The sequence below is a fragment of the Chelonia mydas genome, chromosome 11 (assembly GCF_015237465.2).
Source record: "Chelonia mydas isolate rCheMyd1 chromosome 11, rCheMyd1.pri.v2, whole genome shotgun sequence".
Lineage (NCBI taxonomy): Eukaryota > Metazoa > Chordata > Testudines > Cheloniidae > Chelonia > Chelonia mydas.
The window spans coordinates 2,464,003-2,469,651 of NC_051251.2; positions in this window are offsets into that span (position 1 = coordinate 2,464,003).

Below are 5,649 nucleotides of genomic sequence, written 5' to 3' on the forward strand. Positions count from 1 at the left end.
ACTACAGGCTTGAGAAGCAGCATTTGCTGCTGATCGCTTGGGTGTGTTTAGCAGCTGCATTTTGTGCATCGTTCTATCTTTCTGCTCTGCAGAGCCCGACTTCCCTTTCTGGCCCAAATCAAACCCCGTCCCGGGAGAGGTCTCCTCATCACACCTCACACTCTACAGCACGTCACATTTCAGACATGGATCTTCACAGCTCACCCATGAGGCAGCTAAGTGGGGAAACTGAGAGCTGGGGAGGCTGTTACTTGGCCACGCCCACTTAGCCAGTTTGTAGCAGAGCCGAGATTGGAGCTCAGTAGCACCTGTCTCTCAGCCCTAAATACTACTTGCAGCCCTGTGATCAGTTCTCCAGCCCATGCTGCTTCAGCCCTTCTTGGCTAGAGAGGCTGCTCGCTGCTTGGCTGGGAAACCTCCAGGGGATGCAGGAAGCAGTGCGGCTTCTCCCACTTCAAGCCGCTCCCTCTGGACAGGACTCCTTCCTGACCCTGAGCTGGTGGAGGGGCCTCCTCGCAGAGTTAACGCCATGGTGCGCCACGGAACGAGGCTCTCGGTGTTAACCCCCTGGCCTGGCCACCTTCCTCTTGCTGCCCCATCCGCCCCGCAGTTCAACTTGGCTGTGTCGATTCCTCTCTCTCCCTGTCCTGAGCTGCTGGGTAGTGTTACGCAGCAGCCGCATTCCACACAAGAGGCAGCTGCATGGCAGGGAGAGGGGAAGGGTCCCTCTAGGTGCACACCCTTGTCAGGTCCACTGCAACGTCGCTCAGCGCTTTGAGAGCGTTAGGTGAAGGGCTGGAACCATGCGGATTTTAATATGAATGAGCGAAGGGCTGGCATGGCACCACCCCTCCTGCTCCCATTCACTGGAGAGAGAAATGATTCTATCTGCCGATCTCAAAGCGCGTTAGCCTCGGGTCTCTGGGTTTGAGCAATATTCTCCCCGTTGTCCAGGTGGGAAGGCTGAGGCACACGTGGACTGGCTCGCCCCAATAGGGTGTTACCAGGCTGGCTTCATTCCTTGATGAGGTTTTTGTTTCCAAAGCAGTATTTTAGTGCGAGCTTTATCCTAGTAGCTCCTAGAGCCTCTCGAGTGGAGAGCTGTGCCCCGGCCAGCAGGGCATACGGAGCAGTCTCTGGGCAGCAGGGGACTTAACGTGCTTATGAGGAAACTGCTAGAGCGGCAGCGTTGACCTGCGGGCATCAGCTAGCTTCCCCCTTGCTGGAAACTAGACTCTAGAAGATGCTTTCTCAGGCCTGGCCTTGTATTCCCCCCGGCGCCCCGAGGATGTTAACTAGTTACAGTATGGTCGCTGCTCCCGAGCTGCTCAGCTGCATTCACTTCTTGCACCAGATCCTGTGCTCCACTTAGGACTAAATCCAGAATTGCCTCTCCCCTTGTGGGGTCCAGGATTAGCTGCTCCAAGAAGCAGCCATGGGTAGGTTTTATCTCCTAGGCCGTCCTGAGGTGATGTACCCAGTCAATACGGGGATGGTTGAAATCCCCCATTATTATTGAGTTTTCTATTTTTGTTCACCCATCTTAGTATTTAGACTTCTACCATTTGTACACAAGCATGAAAAGAAGCCACCGCCCAGCCCAGCCTCTGGCTTTGTAACCAGTCTCTATTTTATTAGGTCCCTTTTATAGGAAGGGATTGTACAAGGCAACAGAGCAGCGACAAGCTCCCCCTGGTTTGTGCGGCCGCGTGTTCTGTGCGTGGCGTATAAAGGGACGTTCCATAGAGAGATACCTGAGTGAAGCAGAGAGCTGTGGAGGGAGACGGGGAAAGGCAGCACTGGTTGCTGGGGAGGCTGGGGCGTGGTCTTGGAATCCGGGATGTTTGCAGCTTCCTGGCATGGGGACTCCTAGATACTTTCTGGGTGACTCCTCTCTTGGCCTTTAGACTCCAGCAAGGCCAGGGTTAAACTGGCGAAGGTGCAGCAGCTCACCCGAGCTTGCTGTGCTCTCGGCCTGCGTCTGCGGGTGTCTGCGCTCCTCTGTTACCCGTTTAACTTCTGCTGGACTAGCTGCAGCCCATCTCATCCCATGCAGGATGCAATGGCGCTGCCCCAGGTCCAGATGGGCCTGACCTCCAATAGGCAATGGGAGGTGCGTAACGCGGGCACCGGCTGTCCTGTCTGAGGCAGTGGGAGCTCAGGGCCCGCTGGAAGTCCCAGCAATGGGGTGGGTACGTTACTGGGTGGGAACCATCAGCCCCTGGAATTTGAGCTGTCTGTGTAGAATTCCCTCCTGGGACCCCCATCGAGCCATAACTTCCTACTGCCCATGCAGAGGATCCGTTCTGCACGGGCTTCCTGCTGCATGCTCTTACTTTGCTCTTTGCAAACAGCCAGGCTTGCGGGGCTAGGGGCTTTGGTTCTAGTCTAGCCAGAGTCTGAGGGCCAGTAGCTCTGGGGATGGATGTTAATGAACACTCGTCCCTGTGGAGAGAGCCTCGGGGAAGCGATGTGGAGCTCTGCCCTCTGCAGCGAATGCCATGCAGGTCACTAATCTGAATGACAGGGCCAGCCGCGAGAGGCTACGCTGCGAGGCCATGTTCCATGGAGGATGCCAGGCGCATGACTGGACAGAGCGGGATTCTCTGCAACAGCTGCTCCAGCCGAGCTGGTCTAGGACCTGCCAGGCTGGATCAGAGCCCAGGGCCATCCAGCCATCCTGTCTCCACTGGCGGCCAGCACTGCTGCTGCCTAGGCCTGGGGAGATCGGGGTAACCTGCCTCCTGGGACGTCTCCTACTCCCCTGGATTAGAGGTCGGCTCGTGCCAGGCTGGGACGGAGTTTTCCTGTTGAACTTCTTTAATCCACGGCCATCTGGCCAGGCTCCTTGGCCACTGTGCCCTTGCTCCTCTGCCTGACAGGCAAAGTGTGAGGGGACCGGGGCGAGAACATACAAGTCCTGCACTATTGCTGATCTCCCCTCGCAGCACAGTGAGGACTGCAGGGGCCAAGGGGAACTGATTCACCATCCCCATCTCTGGGCTGTCTGCAGTCTGTGGAGCATTGCAGCCCAAGTCGGGGTGCTGGGAGCCCGCATGGTGGCTTTACAGGTGCAAAGACCCTCCCCATGGGGAGAACCATCGGGCATGTGCCAGGGGCAGCTCCATAGCCTGCCAGACCCTTGTGTCTGTTTTCCCCAGTACACGCAGCCTCTGAGCAGTGACCCCAGTGTAAATACCCCAGGGGAGATCTCACGGCTGCTGCTGCCCCAGCTCGGGAGGAGATGGCCTCACCTGGACGGGTCCCAGCTCCTCTGACCTTCCGGAGGGTCCCAGTAACTCCAGCTGTGATACGAGATCTGTGGCTAGGGGAGTTTGGTGGCTGGGCACCAGGTGCTAGACAGAGCTGGAGCAAGCCCTGGAGGAGACGTCCCGGCGTGGGAGACTTCACCCCCAGCTCGCAGGCTGGAGGCTTTTTGAGGTACCGGTAACAAGCTCCTGCTCCCTGCACAAGAACGAAGCATTCCCGGACTCAGCGTCGTGCTAGGAGGTGACACCTTCCAGAGAGAACCGGCGCCTTGATGAACGACCCCGGGAGTGGAGGCCAGCTGCTCCTTGGCCGCCAGCCGCTCCTCGGCCACCAGCCGCAGCGAGATGTCTCTTAAGTGGCTCGACATGGCAGTGTGCCCAGAGTAGGAGCAGTAGGTCTCCACCATGGCAGTAGCCTGGGGGTCAGCGGGTTACATGCCTTCCTGGCTGCGGTACGGGGCTGGGGAATGAAGGGCCCGGCATGGAGACCTGCGACGGGAACGACTTGCTGTGAGCAACTCGGCGAAGGGTAATGGCCGGGCTGCGTGAGAGCCCTCGAGGAACCATCGGAGGCACAGCCTGGCCCCCTCCCCACGCTCGCTGCTGCCCCTTGGCTGCACACGAAGCACAGCTGGGAACCTCTGGGCAGTTGGGGAGAGATTTGGGCCGATCCTGCTGGATGACGGGCCGAGCAGCTGGGATCAATGAGGAGATTGGCTCGGTGACGCTTTAGATAAGTTCTTGGGAAGGGGGTTTGCCCATAAAAGGTGTTTGCCTGGCCCGGGTGAGCTCTCTTGCGCCAGATGTCCCTATAATCCGAACATTAGGAACCAAGGAGCGGAGAGAGCCCTTGGGTAGAGAGGGGTCATGGGCAAGAGAAGGAGCAGATGGGAGACGTGCCCAAAGAAGATGATCAAAGCGACGTGTAGAGGAGCAAGAGGAAATGCTGGGTTCCTGGAGCAGCACTTGGAGTGAGGGGAAGAGAACAGAACGGTGGGCTGGAGAGGGAGCTGTCAGGGCTGCAGTGTACCTCCTCCTGGGGTTAAAGGCTCTCCTGCTGATCAGTGTAATGTCTCCAGCCCTGGGATTTTGGCCCATGCTTTCTCTAGAGCATTGCCTCCAAGTCTGGTGCTGTCCCAACCATTCAGCTTCTCCCGGTTGTTCCTAGGCTTCTGCTTTGGGCCAAGATGACAGTGTGTGTCCAGAATACAAGAACAGCCAGACTGGGTCAGACCAATGGTCCATCTAGCCCAGTATCCCGTCTCTGACAGTGGCCAAGGCCAGGTGCTTCAGAGGGAATGAACAGAACAGGGCAATTGTGTGATCCATCCCCTGTCATCCAGCCCCAGCTTCTGGTTGTCAGAGGCTTAAGACACCCAGAGCAGGGGGTTGCATCTATGACCATCTTGGCTAATAGCCATTAATGGACCTATCTGCCAGGAACTTACCTCTTTCTTTTTTTTGAATCCAGTTATACTTTTGGCCTTCACAACATCCCCTGGCAAAGAGTTCCACCGGTTGACACTGCGTTGTGTGAAGAAATCCTTCCTTGTTTGTTTTAAACCTGCTGCCTGTTGAATCAGAGGCCACCCGCTGAAATTATGTGTTATGTGAAGGGGTAAATAACACTTCCCTATTCACTTTCTCTACACCAGTCATGATTTTATAGACCTCTATCATATCCCCCCTTAGTCGTCTCTTTTCCAAGCTGAAAAGTCCCAGTCTTATTAATCTCTCCTCATACGGAAGCTGTTCCATCCCCCTAATCATTTTTGTTGCCCTTCTCTGACCTTTTCCCATTATCTCTTTTTTGAGATGGGGTGACCAGAACGGCGCATAGCGTTCCAGGGGTGGGGGTACCATGGACTGGTACAGTGGCGTTAGGATATTGCTAACACGCTGTTGCTTTTTTGACGGCCGCTGCACTTGGAGTGGATGTTTTCAGAGAACTCTCCACCATGACTCCAAGATCTCTGTCTTGAGTGGTACCAGCTTATTTAGACCCCATCATTTTGTCTGTATACTTGGAATTATGTTTTCCAGGGTGCATTGCTTTGCATTTATCAACATTGAATTTCATCTGCCGTTTTCGTGCTCAGTTCCCAGTTTGGTGAGATCCCTTCGTAGCTCTTCGCAGGCTGCTTTCACCTTAACTATCTTGAATAGTTTTTATTGTCTGTAAACTTTTCTACCTCACTTCCTTTTTCCAGATCATTTATGAATACATTGAACACAGACGCCAGGGGGGATCCCACTATTTACCTCTCTCCGCTGTGGAAACTGACCATTTATTCCTACCCTTTGTTTCCTGTCTGTTAACCAGTTACTGACCCATGAGAGGATCTTCCCTCTAATCTCATGGCAGCTTACTTTGCTTAAG